Source organism: Rousettus aegyptiacus, unplaced genomic scaffold (genome assembly GCF_014176215.1).
Source record: "Rousettus aegyptiacus isolate mRouAeg1 unplaced genomic scaffold, mRouAeg1.p scaffold_m13_p_4, whole genome shotgun sequence".
NCBI classification, from domain to species: domain Eukaryota; kingdom Metazoa; phylum Chordata; class Mammalia; order Chiroptera; family Pteropodidae; genus Rousettus; species Rousettus aegyptiacus.
The window spans coordinates 158,619,164-158,639,822 of record NW_023416307.1 but is presented as its reverse complement, the minus strand read 5'-3'; the positions used below and the strand labels follow the sequence as shown (position 1 = coordinate 158,639,822).

The window sequence follows — 20,659 nt, the reverse complement described above, 5'->3', positions numbered from 1 at the left end:
GAGATGCACGCCACCCCTCCCAGCTCTGGTCCTGGCGGTGGCTGTCCTGCCTGCCCCTCGGTGAGGCCAGCGGTTAGCAGAAGGGCCCGTTGCAGCAAACACGTCACTGCCACACTCAGAGACTCGCAGCCCGCCAAAGCCATGCTCTGGTGCAGCCCAGAGGAGAAAACGGACGAGGAACCTGGCGGATTCATTCACCCAGGGTCATGCGGCTGAGCATCCGCGCTCGGAGCGAGCATCGGCTACGGGGAGCATTTTATCAAAAGTTAGACTTGGTAATTGTGTCCCTGTTACATCGTGGCGTGTCTAAACTCTATGTAAACAGACATGAATTTTATTACTAAGGATGCTTTAGTCAAAATTTTTTGATTGCCTTTGTCAACTATTGTCAACTTAAGATGGTGGTGTTCGGTCAGTTGGCTACTAACGTCCTGTAGTCTTTCGATAACAGTGGCAAATGAGTTTGGAGAAGAGGATAATTTATTCCAGAGATTAGTTAGAACTTCTGGCTCCTTTTTAAATACGTACACGTTACTAGTTTGTTTGATAACCGACTAAGCATCTACTACATCTCGTAGATGGATAGATATTGGCGATACCAAGATCTTTGCGATTATGCCACAGACTTAAAGAATTTCTAATCTCTGGGGCCGAAACGATTTGTTTCAGACTCCTGTGCCTTTCCGGATTCACGTGAGCCACACAGGGAAAATGCGGGGTTCTCGTCGACGATCCTTAGCGTAACAGTGTCCGAAGTTACTGCTCCTGCCTCGGTACCACCCCCAGTGGGCAGGCCATGGAGCTGGGGCTCAGGCAAACCTGCTTCAGCACCTGTCTCTCTCTAACTGCAGTCACTGGGTCTGTGACCTTCAGGGAATTGCTTACTTCCCTGAGAGAGAAGATGTACACTATTTAGCACAGCGACTGTCCTGTAAGCCAGGCCTTGATAATAACATCTGCTGCATCATTTATTAACAGGAAAAGGGCCTGGCCACCTTCCCCTCTTACCCGAGTCCCACGCAGGCAGAACACTTACATCCACGTTCAGCGGGTCCTGAATAACCTAGTGTAAATAAAGAAGAGAGAAACTAGTGGGAGCGAGAAGGAGAGAGAGAAAATGCCGAAATCAGGCGTGTCCATCAGGGACAAAACCAGGTCAGCAAGATCGAAAATGGCGGCCTTAGTTCTGTCGCGAAGCCGACTAAGGAGGGGGCAGCCCATGACGCCCTTCCGAGGCGGGAAGGAAGGGGGAGCAGGACTGGCGGCCCCACGGGGTTCTGTCATTCTGGGGACAGGCCTGCCTGTCTCCTCTCTGTAGCCATTTGGATACAAAGGTATCTAAGCATCGTGTTACTGTATCTTTACCCGGTCTCCCGGGCCATTTGCTAGTATTTGAATTATGGAATTTTAGACGTGAAGAATACTATATCACCTATCTGATATTTTATTATAAACTATTAATAATTATGATTCTGCCTGGTTTTTCACATTTGTCACCATCGGGACATGACTGAGAATCCTAGGCAACTTCTTCATTCCTGGTGAGGATAGTGTTGATGAAAGTAGTAATAACAGTACTTCCCACCCTCCTTTCTTTCTTCCGAATGCTTTAAATGCATTATACAATTTATGTGGGGCTCTGAGCTGCCTGATATGGCTCATGTTGTCACCTCTGCACTGTAGGGGGAGCGACTGAGTCAGGTGACGTGGCCGGAGGTCATGCCAATGTGGCCTCGGCAAGACCAGGCGCCGTCTGCTGACTCTGTCCGGGTCAGCCTCAGCCTCAGCCCCAGCCTCAGCCTCAGCCTCAGCCTCAGCCCCAGCCTCAGCCTCAGCCCCAGCCTCAGCCTCAGCCTCAGCCTCAGCCCCAGCCCCAGCCCCTCCCAGCTTCCTGCTCAGACAACACTCCTGCTTTTGGAGTTAGTTTCCGGTCCAGAAACTCAGTGCCTGTCCCAGCTCCAGGGCATGTGCAGCTTGGCCCTTCCTCAGCTCCCCCTCTCCACACTCCCCGCTCCCCCAGTTCCTGCTTGGCTGCATCGCTGTGGAGAAGACCAAACCGAAGGGTCAGCTCCCAAGGTCGCTTCTTTTCTCGTTTGTAGCCACAGTCCGGTGGTTGACCCTTTCCTTCCAAAGAGACACCGTCCCCCCGACTCCCAGCGTCTTATCTTCCTCAGAATCGTCACCCCGTTTTCTCTCCACCGCCCATGGAGATGTTCATCTTTTCTCCCTCCTACCTCCGCTGTCTCAGTCTAATTATATCTGAGCTTAGAATACAGATGGAAAGCTAATGAAATTGTCTTCAAACACGCCTTCAAACTCCAACTGTTCACCTCCCTCTGAGTTGGAATGAGTAAAGTTTAATTTATTTGTTTAAAACTCACTAGGCGGACGTATTCATAGATTCGGAGACCGTAAGCACTTTGTAGAGGAGAGAGTGAAATCCCCTAACAAAACTTTGTGCATAGAATGAAATACCACGCTGCATGGGAATTATGATAATTCAAAGGACAAAACACATCAAAACAAATTCACATCTCTGAGCAAAAGAGTAAATAATAAGAACGCAGCACCGTTTGTCGGGGTCAGCAGTCGGTGCCAGAACGTGATGTGGCTTACTCCGCAGGACGAGATGGGCAGGTGTGGGCGGTGCACGGGTGGCCTTGGCAAAGGAGTCGCCACGTGAGGATGAGTTCTCCTCTCTCCTTTTATTCTCGTTAGCAGAGTTCTCGGACACACGTCTGGGGATGATTTTCTCCCCAGTGGAGTGATATTTGCGCAAGAACTTGGGTTTTAATATGATACTCATCTAAATAGAAACGCACCGAATTTGGAGCCGATGCCCTAGATTTCTCGTGTTCCCCTCACGGGTTCACGTGCTTACCCGGTTCGTTGCGCTTGAGTGAGGGGAGAGGAAAGGAGATTGTCCGTTGGTCGCGCTTCGCAGTTGCCTAGGACCTCGTGTTATCTAAATTGACCCCCAATTTAGTAGATAAAAGGAAAAGTAAATACATGTTTTATTCAGTGATTTACAATCCCTTTTGAGAGAGAAAAAAATTGTAACTATGTGTGGTAATGGATGTTAAGTAATTACCACTTATTGTGGTGATCATTTTGCAACAGATTTGTGTATCAAATCATTATGTTGGACACTTTAAGCTAATACAGTGTTATAAGTTAATGATATCTCCATAAAACTGAGAAAAAAAGGCTATTACAAGCATCAAAAATTAAAGACACACAAAGAACTCACTCTTGTACTTACGTCTTTACCTTTCTTTGATGCTAATGAAATAGAAACTTGGGGAATTGACATTATTCGCCACTTTCTAGACTGGTAACTTAAAATGACTGACAACTAAATCACTGTACCACTAAGGACAGAGATTCTGCCTGAGTAAAATGATGGTGTGGCTCCCAGATGCGCTTTCTAGGCGAGTGGTACCCAAAATTTGGTTGCCATAGATTTTTATCCAATCTGAATACTCATATTATGATTTATTTCAGTCATTTATTATCTCTTTTTTTTTACCTAAAGGAACATTATAGCAGCAGTATCACTTGTTATAAATAAAAATACCCGTAAAATAAATATTGAAGCAACACATGTATTAAAACCAGGCTTGTCCTCAGATGACTGATACCGAGTCCTGATATTTCTCCACCAAAATAAGCCTGTCAGATTTAGACAGGTTTTTAAGACATGCCGACATTAACTGAGACTTTCTTCTTTAGCTTTATTAGAAGAACTCAAAGGGAATTAATTGACAAAGGAGTGGCTTTTTAAGTAAGTTGATTTTATTTAACGCCTTGTCTCTGTACAGTCTAAAAATGATCTCACATATCAGTGTCAAGCCTCCTGCATTTTGGAAATGCTAATGTCAGGGAGTGGTATCTCCCGACCCCCCAAAGTAGTTGCCCCAACACCTGCACAGACTGTATCAGGTGCACCCTGCAATGGTGGTTCGGATGAATCGCGTTTTTATGTGTCATCCTTTTTCTTCATTGTTTTTCAAGCGCGGGAAGCCGTTGCATTTTGGGCCCCGTGTGGCACACACGAGTTGGTATAAATCAAGAGACCCGCAGTGCTGCTGCTGCCTGCAGGATGCGATTTACGATGTTCAGAGTCTTTTTGTTACGACGTTGAGGAGATGCCATAGGAACGTGGCTGTTCATGCCACGTAGCCTGCGGCGAGGCTGGTTTTGTGCTGTATCGTTTCGCTTTAGGTCACCGAACCTGTCCGCGACGTTAGGCGAGCACTCGCGTAGGAGTGTGTAGCCCGCCTTCTCACTGACCTCTCCACCGGGAATCTCACAGGCGAGCGGCGTGAAGGGGCCGGGCCGAGCCCTGGACGGGGGGCCGGGCCAGAGACGGCCGGGCCCGCGGTGCCGTCTCGGCCAGAGGCCCTTGGAGCTCGCGGGGCGCCGGCAGGGGGCCGAGCGGGGGGCCCGTGTGGCGTGAGACTCGACACAGACAGGTGCCGACGCCTCGGGGAGCCCGCGGGGCGCACGGACTCCGCCGCGGGTGCCTCCAGTCCCTCGTCCGTCGTGTTCTTGCGAGCGCCTTCCCCCCCGCCGACCAGCGAGCGCGCCATCTCGCTTCTGTGTTTAGCCACCTGTCGGGATCGCGGTGACGTGCCCGGGGGTCCAGGCGTGCGTGTCTAGGAGTGTAACTCCTCCTGGGCAGGCGGGGCCCTCCAAGCTGCCCCTGTCCCCTCAAACGTGACGCCCGCACTGTGGGCGCACTGGGAAATGCCAGGCCCCTCAACAGCAATAAGCTTTCGTGATCTCGCACAGGGCCTTTATGAACCGTTTTGTTTTAGTCAGGGATTTGGGAACAAATTCAGTGTCCAGAGTTGCTGGGCGGGTCTGGCTCAGTGTCCCTGCGGAGGCTGCACCCCAGTGCCCCCTGGGGGCCATGGCGGAAGGCGTGAGTGGGACCGGAGGGCCACTTCCAGATGGGCTCGATGACGGGCCAGTGAGGTCACGCCGGCTGTTGGCGGGAGGCCTCTGCCTGTCACTGCAGGAAGCTCCCTGGGCCCCGGGGCCGCCAGCGCACCCCGGAGGCGTGTCCCTGGTGCCGACAGGCCCCTCCTTGGCCTCGCTCTCTTCCACTCTCTGCCGTCTATCGCCCGTTCTCCGCGGGGCAGCCGGAGGGCCCGGGACACATACGCCGTCGCGCACGCTGCGTGGCGTGGCTTCCTGTTGCTCACGGCGCGCGGTTTGCAGGGGGTGTTGCAGCCTGTGCTGTCTGGCGCCTCGTGAACCTGCCTCTCCCCCTGCCCAGCTTCAATCTCCCTTCGTTCCCAAACACAGCCACCTCCTCCTGACTCGGGACCTTCCCACCTGACATTCTGTCCCACTAGGTGGCCCCTTGTCTTCCCACGATGGGCTTTACACTTTGGATTTTCACTTCCACACCTACCTCTCCATCATACAGATGCGCCCCACGAATCGAAGGAGCACCCCGGCATGGGCTCCTCTTTTCTTTTTTCTTCCTTTATTATTTTTTCTACACCTACAGCACCTGGTCTTCCTGGGTGGCCTCCCATCCAAGTACTAACCAGGCCCGACCCTGCTTAGTTTCCGAGGTCAGATGGGATCAGTCTTATTCAGGGTGGCGTGGCCGTAGATGTCTCCTCTTTCTTATAAAAAAAAAAAGAAGAAGAAAGAAAAAAGAAAGCTTTTTTGAACTTTATTGAAGGATAGTTGACATGTAGTAAACTCCACAATTTAAGAATCTACAATGAGATATACTCCGACACAAGTATGCAACTGTGAAACCATTTCCACAAGAAAAATGGCAAACGTATCACCCGGCGTTTCCTTGAAAACCTTTGTAAAGAGCATCCTATATCAGTTTCTAAATGAAACACTGCTTGGTCCGTTGCAATGCTGATTTCTTACATTTCAGCTCCTGACGACTTACTCGTGAGCCTCCCCGGATACGGCTGCAGCATTCAGCGCTCTAGCTCTCTGATCACACAGCCTGGAACGTGGCAGGTGTTTGTAAATGTGTTTTGTGACAAATGAGGTCAGCTGATGAGTGTCCTCAGGAGATACGGCTCGCGTGCCCGGGCACTGGAGAGGCAGGTGGAGCGTCGGGGGTTGGGGTTAGGGTTCGTGGTGGAGTGCACCCTTCACGTCCGTGACTTAACGAAGCAGACGGAAGCCTTCGGGGACGGAGCAAAGAGCATGAAGTGTGTGCTTCTAAGGAACAAAGGAAGAGCAGAGTCCGTGCTTCCCGTCACGTAGGGTAGATGAAGAAAAGTCAGCCCTGAACGCCGGCTGTCGCAGTCTGGCCTTTATTTCAGCAGCGAACGAGAAGCCATCGTGAGGGGTTCCGCCTGGCCCTGATTCTTCAGCACCCCGGCTTTGTCTCGGAGTGCGAGTATGGCACCAGGAGGGGAGAAAACCTGTATGCTTACCTTCCAGACCTCTGCTTCACCTGTCTCTGCGTGACTTCTGGCATTCCTAATAAAGAGGAAGCGCCAGGAAAATACATATATCACTCAAAACAGGTGTTCGAACTTCTCTACAGCCAAAGAGAAGACTGGTTTAATGATTCTCCGTGGACTGGTAGCACATGGTTTATCGCTGAGGTTTTCATAGCCTTAGAAGCAGTCGGACAGGTGTTAGGAAGTGCGTTCGCTTCCTCCCCGCGTTTCTAGGTTCTTACTGTACTGTGGACTGGGGAGAGAATGGGCAGCGGAAATTGAACTCGAGTATCTTTAAGCGGATTTCTTTCCTCCGCAAGCTCTGGTCTGCGCGTGTGTGGAGCCCGTGCAACAGGCTCCGAACTCACGTGCCGGCTGCGCCCGTGCGATCGTGATACATGCAGACGAGAACAACCGAGCGTGGCCCGGGCGCCCTCGGCGTACGGAGACGTGCAAGCGTGATCCACGCCCGGCGCCGTTTGCCTTCATTCGGTGTTTCCGTCGTAACTGACACTGACCGAGAGGGCGATGAAGGCTGGTAAACGCAGTGGCGGGGCGCCGTGCCCGCCCGTCCAGCTCCTCCTCAGATACGCGACTCGGTACCCGCTGCCGTTCACGCCGACGACACTTACGCTGGGACAGGACCTCTGCCTAACGAACCCCCCAGAGTCTTCACCGTGGTCCTGGCGAGGGGACGCATCGAGGTCCTCCTCGGTTAACCGAGGAGGAGGCGAGGTCAGGCCGAGCAGCAACATCGACCTGAGCCTCGAGTCCGTGGCCCCTAAAGTAAGGCGGTGGCGACTGATTTTTAAGTCCGTGTGATGACAGGTTTTTATTTGATCTTAGACCCCAGATGGGGTGTTTCCGATAGAAAGGAATAGGTCATGTTTCGGAGGAGCAGGTGAAGGTCACACAAGAACGTCATTGTCCAGCCCAGAGCTAGACATGCCAAAAATATTTCAGGGACGAGAACACCTGGGCCAATGGATCTCTTTCATCTGCGTCTGGATCGACTGATGAAAGCCGGTTTTGCCTTATGGATAAAAGCAAAACCGTTTGGTATAAGGCAGTGAGTAGAAGCTATGTCCTCATTATTGTCACCATCTGAAGTAGTCACACATATTGATTTCCTGTGATGTCCCAGTCTGTTCCAAACAGTTTGTACTTGTATTTACATAAAATCATACATTTCAACAAATATGGCAGTCTGGCAGGAATCGCATTATTTTTTCCATAAATACGTGTTTTCAGACAGTCTCATTATTTGTGTATTTCGAGAATATAGTACCTTGAAGATCGTCAGCTCTGTGGGAACAGCTCGCAGATTGAGCTGCGTGAGAATCTACTGGCACATAGTCAAGATAAATTTTCACAAGCAAGGGATTATTTTGGGAGCATAATGCATCACTTTGCTTACATAGCTAATGGTTCTTAGTCTGGCGTTTTATTGGAGAGTGATGTTTTGTTGCAGGAATGTTAAACAGGATTCCTGAGGAGCTGTTTTGCTTTGAAAATTTGAAACATTACTGAAAAAATCCCTTAGGCCAGTTCTGTGCACAAGGCACACACTTATCCAATGGATTCCATGAAAACACGCACGTCCCTTGTGCTTCGTGAGTAGATTGTTTCTGGTAGAAGGTTATTTTCCCTGGAATGACTAGTTGATCAGGATCTAAGAGGATGGAGCTTGGAGAGTTGCTTTTTAGATCAGGAAAAGGAGAGAGAGAGAGAGAGAGGGAAAGAGAGCGCGTGTTTGCAGGTGTGTGTGTGTACCTACATTCTGTGTAATTGTGTTTGTGCATACTTGTGTATATAGAATAGTTTTTATTATTCATTTTCAAAGACAAAAGTGATAGATTTTACATACTTCTTGCCTCCGATCTCATTCTAATAGTAGAAACCCTTGAGAGCTGATCGTGATTGGGAGATTCAGACTTTTTGTAGACATAACGTGTGTCGCATTAGCCACACTTCCATTCCACACTGAGTGTGAGACCAGCCTGTTGGCAGGTGAAACCCGGAACCCGGGATGTGACCTTAGTCATGCTTCAGTAGGAGCAGCATGTCCCTTGATGTGACACTGTGATCTCTTGGCATGTCTTAGGATTTCATTGGCTTATTTTTAATAACTCCTTCAAGACGTTAGCCAGGGTCACACAATCTACTAAGTATTCCCGATGCATTCATTCCATTAGTATAAAATTTCAATAAAGTTTATAGAAAATGCTTGTGGCATTTTAAAGATGTATTTGTCCACAGTTGCTAAGGCAGGTCCCATCTGAGTTTCCATGTAGCTCACAGAGTCAGGACAGATTCTAAAATGTCACATACCGAGGACTAGAGGGCAGTTTTATTGGGAAACTTATAGGTCAAGAGGAGAGAAGCCGAAGGTCCCTTAACCCTCCCCCTCCCGCTGACGGGGTACCAGGGCCCCGCCACCCTGAGCCTGTGCCCCCATCAACGGCCCCTTCTCTCCACGTCTTCCTGGTCGGGGAGGGAACGCTACAGAAACCAGAAGTCAGCGCGAGGGGAGAGAGACCTGTGAGGCGGGCCAGCCCCATCTCCGAAGCCCTAGGCGGGAGTCTGCAGAGCAGGCTGCGGAGGACGGGACGCTGGTCACCACACACTCACACGGCCGTCGCCAGTCGGAGCCGACGCAGCGGCAAGTTGCACATACAGCAAGGATGCACGGATTTTCTGGCCCCAGGCGGGATGTTTGTAGAAAGTTCTAGAATACTGGCTCCCAGCACCTAGAGGCCTTCAGGCCCTGGGACGTCATGGTGCCCCATGCTCGGAGCGTCGAGCCCCTGGTGGCGTGATTAACTGAGCGAGTGTGCAGCCCCTTCTGCGGTGTGTGTGGGGGCAGGGGAGTGGGCTAGCCCCCCCAGTGGGTGCATGGCCCCTGCGGTATGGGGTCGGGGGGCAGGGGAGTGGGCTGGCCAACCCCCCAGTGGGCGCATGGCCCCTGCGGTGTGTGTGGGGGCGGAGGAGTGGGCTAGCCCCCCGCCCCCCAGTGGGCGCGTGGCCGTGCATTTACCTGCTCCTCAGACAGGCAGCTGTGAGCGCGGTTTCTCCATGCCCGCCCCTCAGCGTGCCGACCTGCAGTGGACGGCTGCCCACTGTCACACCGCGAGGACCGCTCAGCGTCGCCGTTCTAGCTGGGCGGCACTGATCCCGGGTACGACAGATGAGGTGGCTGTGGTTTTGCCCTGCTGGAAGGTGATGATGTGACATCCTTCTCAGAATCTGAACTTTTTGAAAAGAGATTAGCATTATTGCATGTGCCTTTCACAGGAGGGCATAATTAAAAGCAATAAATAAATACATATGCAGATGCTTTAAACTTATAATATTTTAAGGATCCTGGAGTTTGATTGTAGATATAAGATTAAGTGTTCTAAAGAGACCTTATAACTATCCCGATTTACATATTTCCTTGGAGAGAAGCATATTCAATTATACATAATTCTTACATTGATTTGCATACAGATTATTTGCTAAATAAATTACAGTGTATATATTGAGCGTATTTATTTAATTTCGGCAGAGCAGTAGAATGGACATTCTTTTTATGTTGTTATGTTTTCGCTCAGAGGACGGCGATAATGTCGACGGTGGTGATCCTCAGCTTAAACGACGCGAGCCACCGTTTGTGGAGCGTTTGCCCCGCTGGCTGTGGATGGGATTTGTGCGCGTGCGTGTGTGTCGATACACGTGTGTGCGCGCGCACATGTGCGTATTCTCACTTTGTCCGCATATCGGCCCTGGTAGGTAGATCCTTTTGTGTGCCTGTTTCTCGGGTAAGGACACCTGGAATTAGACAAGTTCAAACACCTGCTCGTCATTCCTCGGCGAGCAGAACAGGGTTTGGTCCCAGGCGGTTCACCCCGAAAGCCCCGTGCTTTCTGTCACCAATGCCTTTTGTCACCGTTCAGTGCTGCCCACAGGACCGCCCCGTAGACATGTCCTTCTACCCCAAAGCGCCACGGGCTGGGCTGGTAAGAGGCTGGACGTTGAGCCCACAGCGTTGAGCCCACGGGCTGGGCTGGCTAGGCCCCGACGAGCAGTCGTGTGTTTGCAGGCCCCGTGTGTGGGACATGGCTAAACGTCACGTGGCCACATCCCTGGTACTGGTGTCTCCTCTGACGGGACCTGGTGTCCGCAAGTAGCAGATGTGAACTCGGAAACCGTCTCGGGAGCTCACCGAACAAAATGTCTTGAACTTCAGACGTAGAAGGCCGGTCCCCCCGGGCTTCCGTGCGAATGCCGGTCGGCGGCCGTGGGCGGCCAGCGAGGCCTCTGCGGGGGCCCCGTGACCTCCTGCAGCCCTGACCACCGCGCTGCTCCTGCCCCCGCCCATCTCCTCCGCGCAGTCAGACGCTGGGAATCGCCAGGGGCCAGGGCTCTGTCACAGGTCGGTCAGCGCAGGGCCCGGGGCCGTCGGGCTGGGGGAAGGGGTGGATTCCGGAGGCCTCAGTGCGGAGCCCTCAGCCTTATGAAGGGACTGGCCGGGGGACGCACGCCTGCCCCAGCGGCTGCTGCCTGAACGCCAGCCACCTGTGCCCCGAAGCCACCCACAGCCTGTCAGGCACTCCTGCCGTTTCGGGTTGAATGTTCATGAGTTTTCATTCTAAACAAGGGAGGCAAACTGAATAATTTGAAAATAACCAAACAGGCGGTAGTTATGGAAAGAAAACGTAAACGTGGGATGTGAGTGACTTTGGTGGTCACCTGGACAAAGTGACTGGGCAGGGCCAGAAAGCTGGGGGGAGGTGGTGGGAGGGGCCAGGAGGAGAGCCTGGTGGCCGGGAGCAGCACTGTGGCAGACACGGCCCAGGGGGCTCGGGTCGGGCTCCTGCTGCCGGGGCCTGGGCCCTCGGTTCCGAGGCAGCGACAGGCAAGGTCAGCACCCAGGGGAGGCTGGTGCGGCCAGCTCACAGTGCGCCTCGTAGGATGTGAGGTTGCCGTGATTTTGTGCCAACGTGAAGTCAGTTACAGTTTTAAACAGACGAGAATGTGACCTGCTTTCCTGTTCTAAAAATAACCCGCTCCCACCGCTGGAGAATGGGCTCTGAAGGGGCTTTGGCACTGAGGCCATCCCCGGATCTGTTCTACGGCTAACTCGTCATTTTCTTACCTTTACCCAACCAAACGTGCTTCCTTTCCTCCGCAGAGCGGCACGAACACAGCCGCTCCGTGCGCCCGCCACTCTGCCGGCCCAGGGAGCGGAACGGCCCGGGGAGGACGCTGTTGGCCCTGACCTACGATCAGACTTTTGAAACTGTATCTTTATAAAAACACATGTTCCTCTCCAGTGAAAGTTTTTCCCTGAACATTTAATGCTCACTTAGGCTATCAGTGGGAAACAGTAAATATGGCCGCGCCCTTCCCTTCTCCAGGCCCCTGCGTTGGCCCAGCTAAGCCACCCGCTCCCCCTTTCCCCGTGGCTCCTGCTGCGACTTCGTTCTGCTGTGCCCCCCCCCCGCCCCCTCCCCAAGTGTGTCTGAGCAATTTTAATCCCCTTTCCGACCGCGCTGCTGCCTTTCTCGCTGAGTAAATGGTCTGGACTTCACGAGAGCCGTGGGGTTCCGCGGCGTTTGGCTTTGGGCCCCTCTTTAGGCCAGCTCTGATTTTGCAGGAAGCTGTCATGTGACTGAGGAATAGAGTAGAGATTCTCACGGTGACATTGCATGAGGCAGTGTGACTGTCCCACGGAGGGTGAGTGTGCGCACGTCCACCACCCACCGAAGATGCTTCTGGATATACAGAGAGAGACCCGTGCATGTACACAGCAGTGCGTGTCCTCAGAGCCCCGTGCGTGTGCACAGCAGTGCGTGTGTGTCGCCCAGAGCCCCGTGCGTGTGCACAGCAGTGCGTGTGTGTCGCCCAGAGCCCTGTGTTTGTGCACAGCAGCGCGTGTGTGTCACCCAGAGCCCAGTGCATGTGTGTCGCAGAGCCCCGTGCGTGTGCACAGCAGTGCATGTGCGTCGCCCAGAGCCCCGTGCGTGTGCACAGCAGTGCATGTGCGTCGCCCAGAGCCCCGTGCGTGTGCACAGCAGCGTGTGTCCCCCACAGCCCTATGCGAGGCAGAGACACAAGCAGCCGGGCGCCCAGCAGAGAGAGGTCGAGCGCCGTCTGCCTGTGCGCCTGACGCACGGAGCGAGAGTCGTGTGTGCCGATCAGTGAGAACACCCACAAAAATGGGGTATCGCGCGAAAGGAGGAAATCTCAAAATAGAGAAATGTAATGCTGTTTGTGGACGTTTTAGAAATAAACACACAAAAATGCAGACATATTTATTTGATACATGGCTAATAAAAGTATAAAAACATGAGAGGTACTAATGCATGCAAAGCCCAGAAAGCTTCTGGGAGTCAAAGCAGCTAAGGCTGAAAGATTCTTGGCTGAATCTGTCACTTGTAAATTATGTTTAAAAAGAGAGAGAGAGATCTTCAGCTAATCGGTAAAATGTTATCATCTGCTAAATCTGGCTTGGAGTCCACGAGTGTCATAATAATTCATGAACTTTTCTGTGTGGTAGAAATATTTAATAATTAAAGATATTAAATAATAAAAAAATAAGGTGATTTTTGCTGCCAGCCGAGTCTCGATCATTGCTGTGAGCTCAGTCTATGCCTCGTGCCCTCGGAGCATGTAATAGAATCATTTAGCTCCTAGCAAGTGACAGAATCATTCTCAGAGGTGACGGTCCACTTTTAGTGTTTAAGTTTTCAGTAAATCACAGGGTTTTCTTGCAGGATCCAAGGCAGGGCCTGGCCGAGGGGACATGTGGGGTGCTGGTCCGGGCTCCTTAGGGACCACTAGACGACGTTGCAGTTCTGAAATCAGCATTAGATGAAATCTTGTAACCCCCATGAGCGGGAAGGATCCGGAGAAGAGCGGTTTAACTGGTTGCCTCGCCCACTCACACCCTTTGATTTGAGCAAGGTTCATCCTTTTCTTGGGGCACAGTGGGTAGAAAGGACGCCCAGTGGAGGAGGGGGCCTGTCCCAGCTTCCCGCTCTCACCTGGAGCCCCAGGGGGCGTCTTCGCTCCGCAGACGGCGTGGCCGGCAGGGATGGTCTGGCCGCTCTGCCGGCTCCGCAGGGGGAACCGTCCAGGGCAGACGTCAGCCCACCCTCTCGCCCTCAGCCCAGCGCTGCCGAGCGGCTGTGCGGAGACGCTGGCGTGTGCACCAGGCGTCCCTGCAGAGTGACCGTGTGCCTCGCATGCCAACAGACAGAACGCAGGGCCCCAGACAGCGCGGCGGCCGTCCGTGGCCGCGAGCTACAGCAGCTCCCAGAGCCGAGCGTCGGGCACGCGGGCGCCGTCACTTACTGCAAATAACTTAGCTAAGAAGTGGGGGTTCCAAGTGCATTTACCTGGCTCTCCTTGTACTTTGCTCAAGAAAAGATACTTTTGGGACTTGAAGGATTAAATGTTGAATATGTTTCATATACACACACACATGTACACATGTATACTTGGATATTATATACATCCATCTTTGTCATCTTTATGTATTTCTATGTTACATATATCTTTCTACTAAAATCATGCATTTGCCTTTAAAAATCATCTGTGTTCCAGTCTTCAAATAAATCCTCTCCCTCGTCGTCCGTAAAGTCGGATGCTGACCGTGTGGCTTTACCTACGACGTCGTTTTGTCTCTTTAAACAAATACCACTGACTTCATATCCACGAAACGATTCTCTTCGCCTCCGCCGGGCGTCTGTCCGCCCAGACAGGAGCTCGTCCATCCCCGTCCGCTGAGGCTCACGGGCCCCTGGGTCGCCAGACCTCACGCGGAGCGCGGCACGTGGGGCGCGCTGCGGGCGGGCGCAGGGAGCCTCTGTCATCCAATGAGCGTGGAGGACAGCGCGCATGCGCCCGTTGCCTCGTGGGTGCTGCGTGGCGTGCGCGTGCTCCCATCGCTGCATGGGCGCTACGCGGCGTGCGTGCGGGTGCTCCCATCGCCAGTGTGGGCGCTGCGCGGCGTGCGTGCGCGTGCTCCCGTCGCACGCGGGGGGCGCTGCGCGGCGTGCGTGCGCGTGCTCCCGTCGCCTGCGTGCGCACTGCGCGGCGTGCGTGCGCGCGCATGCGCACCCCGCCTCGCTGGTTTTCCGCTTGTCTCCTCGCGTAGAATGCGCCCTCCAGGAAGACAAGGCCGTCGCTCTCTCGGCAGCTTTGCCCGCCTGGGACAGCGCCCGCGACCTGGTATGCACACTGTAGGTTTCGAATCCAGGACCAGACGCTGGTTTTCGGTGACTCCAAAGCAGAGTGCTGCAGGGGAGGCTGGGCGGGCCTGGGCGGGGTCGCCCTTCGTCAGCGCCCACCCGCCCCTGGGGTTTTGATGTGGAACTGAGCGTTGTAAGTCCAGCGGGCCTCGAGGGAACCGACCGCCTTCTGCGTGGTCACCTACGCTCGAGGGGGGTTGGCTCACTCCTGCTTCTGTCACTGTGATCGTTTCGTGCTAAAGAAAAAAAACTCAGAACCCGAGAGCGGCTCGCGCCTCGAGGTGGCTTCATTTCCCGGGCCGCCATCCCGGCAGCGCGTCTTCTCAGGCTGGAGGGAACGGCCTGCTCCGCGGTGGCCGGGGCCTCCTGCGCGATTCCTCCGCCGGTCCCGGCGTCCCTCTGTGGAGACCCTGCGTCGTGTGCGTGCCCCGTTCTCGCCTGTTTGCACCGGCTGCCGCCGGGTCGGGCCTCCTCCGCACTTGTGGAAACCCGCGACAGCTCGTCACCTGGTACAGCCTCACACTCCGCGTGGCTTGCCGTGACGGGGCCGGGATGGTGTGCCGTGAGCGTACACACCTTAGGTAGAGAGGAAGGTGTGAAAATGTCTCGTTTGTGTTAGTTTGTTTTTCTGCGAAACTTGGTGGTGTCTCATGAGACTGAGATCAGAACTTTTAAAATTGTAACTATACAGTCAGCCGGGAGGGCGGCCGCTGTGAACATTTGTGGGGTGTCGTATCTGAATATACGGAGGTCTCCCCTCAGCAAATGTAAACTGACATGGCGCTCTACCAATAACTCGGAGAAAATGCGCTTTGGGGTCATGCTGCAGGAAGTTACTTGACCTGGAAAGGGAGCTTAATTTTGCTTTGGTTACATAAAGACAACTGAACAACTTTCTTATGGTTTCTCTCCAAATAGAGTTCTTTCCGTCTAAATCTCATAATGCTCATGTTATGACAGGCTTTACGTGTGTCGCCTCGTACACTGCGCACGATGAGCCTTTCTGGCGGATACCGGCATTGTCCCCATTTTACAGATGTGGTGAGCAAAGTGTAGACGGGTCATCGTGATGAAAAGTGACAGAAGCCATGCACCCCACCCTTCCTGGGGTGCAGCATTCATCAGTCACGTGGCCTCTGCTATGTGGGCAGCCTTCCGGCTCTTACAAAAGGGAAGGTTTAAAGGCACAAGTCCTCGGGCTCGGGGGACAGAGAGCAGGGGCTGGTAAGTGTTCCTCTGTCACAGACGGGACTTCCGAGGATAACTACGGGACAGAGGCCAGGACAGGTAAAGGAGACCAGCCAGTAAGAGTGACGGTCCTCCCGAGGCCAGTATTGGAAAGAACCGAGTAGCTTCCGTCCCTTGGCTGGTGGCCTTTGCGAGAAACCAGTGTCCCTCTGGGAGGCACGACGGGGTGTGAACCCCCAGCTCCAGTAGTGAAAAGCTCCCCCAGCCACAGCAGGAGTCCCGAATTTGGAGAGAACCAAGTTTCCTTCTGTTCTCTGCATCCTTGGTTCATACCCGACTCTCTGGCTCCGTCGATCTACGTGTAGTGAAATGCGGGCCAGCCCAGCCGCGGGCGTCACTAGTCACGTAGCCCAGGAGAAGCCGCTCCGCGCGTCTGAGGCCAGGCTCCTCCTTCTCTAGCTCGGGCGACAGTGCCCGCCCGGGATGGCGTTGCGTGAAGTCAGTGCGACCTCGGAGTGGAGACACGACTCGCATCCTCTGCCGCCCTCTCTGCCCCTTCGTCCCCGGGCGGCCTGCGCCCCGCTGGCCTGGGCCCTGCTGCTCACACCTAGTCAGTGGCTGGAACATGGATGATAAGGAGCCGGGAAGGGTCGACGGATCTATGTTTTTAAAAAGCAGGGAGGTGCCCTGAACGAAGGGACTGAGGAGTGGAAGGGAAAGCGCCTGGGGACGAGGGCGGAGGACACGCGGGAGGACGCGTGTTTAAGAATGTTCCGGAAATGCAGGTGGGCAGCGAGGCTCCGTCTCTGCGCCGCGACAGACACCTGTGTGTCCCTTGCACAGACGGCTGTAAAAACTTGAAGTGCATTTTTAAATGTCGGCCGAGTATTTTTTCTGAGTGGAAACACGTATGGCGAGGTGGACTATGAGGTCATCCAGTTTTATTCATGGTGCAAAAAGGATAGAATATTATGAGGCTGAAAATTTGTATTAAATATGCCCAGATGGTAACATTTCAAAAGCTGAAAGCACTATCATGTTTTCTCATTGAAAAATCTTCTATTTGACTTAATGTAACCAAAACACACACACACACACACAGCAGCTTTTACAGCAGTTTCAAGATAGAGACGTGACATGTTAATACTAGTTTCGCAAAGCGGGGAACATTATTATCGGTGAAGGCATTCAGGGAGGAAGATATTGCTTTCAGCTAGGAAGAGGGATGTAGATGAAAGATATGTTCTAGATTATTTGAGTCGGGGATTTCCTGCGATAAACTGCATGTCTCCTGCCTCGCTCTTTAACGGACTCGGCATGGGCTTGGTGACGTCCATGTCACCGCTGCACGTGGCACAGCCAGCATGCCAGGGTGTGGCATCCGGTCCAGCCAGGCGCAGCCTCTCAGACTTAGGACGAAAGGGGAAGAGAGGAGCTGACAGCTTAGCGGGCAGCGCGGTTTCCCACGCGGTCCCAGCCACGGCGCGGCCCTGGGGCGGGAGACGGGGCGACTGGCCGTGGAGTCGCTCGTGCCCTTCCGTGCCCGGCTGGAGGCGGTGGCGTGGGGCCGGCTGGAGCGTGGCGCTCGGAGACGTCACCCTGGAGCAGGATACTCCGCAAGTGGTGGCAGAGGTCTCGCCGCACGTCACAGGGGCAGCCGCATTGTCACGGGCTGTGTCTTCTGTTAAATGTCTTTGTTACATCCCGTCCGTGCACTCTGTCTGTCCAGGAGGGGCACCTCGCTCCCCTTCAGGGAGCTGCTGGGCTCCGAGCCCCCCGGAGCGCGGTCTGGGGGCCTCTGCTGCTGCTTCTCGCAGGTCCCGTTGGTGGTGGAGCCTCCTGCACGTGGCTCCTCGCTCGTGGTGGCCAGCATCACCCCGCTCACCAAGCCGGCCCCCCGGCGAGGATGGGGGCACCAGGACGATGGGCACGGGTCGGCCGCGACTCGGCCACTGGCCTGGGAGGGGTCCTGACCTCTGGTGCAGGTGGCCATGCAGAGGACAGCGCCAGGCGCTACAGACAGGATGGACGGGCGTGGGGGGCACGGGGGGCGTGGAGGGGGGTGCGGGGGGTGTGAGGGGTGTAGGGGGGAGGGTACGCACTCACGTGGCTGCCCGACCCGGGCCGCGTAAGACCACGTGCGTTGTATTTTATGGGCAGTAGGAGAGCATTTGAGGGGTGATGTTAACTGTGAGTTCTGCTATGCAGCCGGCATTACTGTGTGACCCACACACGGGGTGAGACGCAGGTGTGATGGCTGCGTTTGGCTCAGGTGAATGTTTATTCTTCTCGGACATGCCGTAGCACGCTTTATAACGGTGAATACGTTATCCGGTTTGCTGCTATAAAAATTCGGTCATCAACTTAAGTAGGTATTTATTTAAAAGAAAACTAATGTACAGTAACTCTACATGGAATGAACGTCCCCAAATCTGTCCAGACGTGCAGTCCAAGCCTTGGAACAGCCCGCGGGTGAGAACGCACTTGGAACAGGGAGCGCAGGGTGGAGGGGCCCAAGCAGACCAGGTCATGTGACAGCAGGCGGAAGGCCAGGTCACATGGTGATCCTGTGCAAAACAAAGGGTGTTTATTCCAAACACAGTGGGAAGCCACCAGGAAGCCACCGGAGCGCTCCACACTGAGAAGGGACAAGGTGAGCCACGGGGTAAGGTGTGGGAACTGGTAAGGGACAGTTAGAAGGCCATTGTCCAGGGGACAGGCGTTAACGAGTGAGACCAAGGAGGCAGTAGCGAAAGGTACGGACAGTGACCCGGCCCAGGGCGCGGTGGGGCTCGGGTGTGGGAAGCAGCCGAGGAGGCGGGAGCGGGTGATGCCGAGACTTCCCGCGTGAGTGGCGGGTCAGATGCAGGAGCTGGGCAGATGGGGGACTCTCGGGGGAAGGTCCAGGCCAAATTGAGAGGTCTCTTTGGCCCCATGGAGCCAGCGATGTCAAGGACACAGCTGGATCCATCAGCCTGGAGCTCCAGAAAGAGACGAAGACTTTAGAGTCATCCACTTATAAAACAGCAGAAAAGTGCCCACACAGTTATTTTAATTAATTCCGCAGAGCATTCTACAGTATAATTTGGATAACTGAAAATTGATGGGTACTTATTTATTGAAACATTTGTCTTGAAAATTTGTCGACAGCACAATTGCTGAGAAATTAATTGATCGCTCTCGACAAGCAGCGATGGCTCATTTCATCCAAGTTTCCCGAACAGATGAAGAAAGTTTGATAGTATCAGTTTCGGCTTCCGTTGAAAAAAATTTTTTTTGTACATCACAGTTTTTTGAGTTAGCAATAAAATCTGATGCTTTGGCTTCATAAATCAAACAAGGACACAATGGTTAAATAGTCTATATCATATTAATTAAGCTCCGAAGCAAGGCAGGCAGGCAGCCATTTATAACAGGGCATCGCATAAGTTACTAATCAATGAGAAAAGCAACTAATTAACAAGCCACCAGCCAGCATTTTGAGCAGAAGTTGGTGACTTTCAGCTTAATTAAACCTTGCAGGTGTCAGTGACAATATGAGAAAATCTTTAATCCGTTTGTGTCTGAATTCCCCCAGACCATTTTCGCATCTGTACATGCTGAAAGCCCCTCTCTGTTTTCAGGTAGGTAAAAGGACTTCAGGGTCTTAAAACACTTTGTATTTTTAAAAGCCCTCTTTTTAACTCAATTGTTGAGATTTCTCTTGGATTAAGAGAACGGAATGAAGTTTATAAACTGTCAGCCTCAAAACAATAAACTTAGAATGCTAAGTCCCACCAAAAAGAAATAATTTTAAAGAAACTAGCTAAAAAAAAAAAAAGTGAATCTTTAAGAACTTTTATTAAAGCATAATTTACATACCGTAAAATCACTGATTTTAAGTGTAAAATTCAATGATTATTAGTAAATGTATAGAGGTGTACAGTGATCACCAAAATAAAAATTGGGATACACGAAATTTGAAAGTTTGCACAACTTGCCCCGTGATGGTGCCGCATGAGCCCACAGGGAGGCTGGCATGGAGCTCGCCTTTAGAAATGACCTGAAAGGGACAATTATGCAACATGGAAACAACCGGGGGACAAATAGTGTCACCAAACGAGTAGCTCGAGGAGCAGACCCCGGCCGCGCACCGCGGGGGGCGCGTCTGCAGCACCCGCGGGCGCCTCGTCCCCTTCCCATCACGCCTTCGTGTCTTTCAGAGCTGTGTGTCCCAGACGGCGTGTGGCCACTGGGCCGCAGAGAGCAACGGCTGACGGCAGGAGAGGCTCCTGGCTGAGTGGGCGAGGAGGGGGCGGGGCGAAGCCCTCCCCGCCTGCCCCTCGGAGCACCTCAGGCGGCCCCCCCCCCCCCGTCTTTGGCGAGAAGGGGTTTCCTTGGCCCGATGGAGAACACGGGGGAACGAGCCCTTTGTCCTGGAGACACGTCTCTGTACTGATCAGACATGTGACGGCACTGCACGGGCAGCCTGCCGGCCGCCGCCGCTCACCCCTTCCCTGATGCAGGGCGCCGCGGAGCGGCCGTCCCTCCACGCTCCCAGTGGGGCTCAGGGCCTCTGGCTTTACCCCCGTCAGCGCTGGAATCTGTCGTTCCTGAGGCCAAGGCTGCTCCCTTGTCTGTGCCTGGCGGTCATTTTTTTTCGGGCATACATGAGAGTCTCTCCAAATGTGGACTCAGCAAGTGACGCGCTATCTGTCCCGGTCCCTGGGGATGCAGAGAATTGGAGGGAAGCCAGTCATCCGCCGAGTTCTCTTAGGACTGAGTGATGGCCAGGCCATGCTTTTCACGAACATAACTCCA

General features: G+C 53.5%; 1 protein-coding gene and 1 pseudogene across 10 annotated transcripts in view; one reads left to right on the top strand and one right to left on the bottom strand.

Moving 5' to 3' along the window:
* Positions 1-20,659, top strand: part of CNTN4 (contactin 4) — a 637,177-nt gene that overhangs the window by 325,534 nt on the left and 290,984 nt on the right. The gene's annotated exons all lie outside the window — the stretch shown is intronic.
* On the bottom strand, positions 5,513-5,631 carry LOC118602242 (annotated as a pseudogene).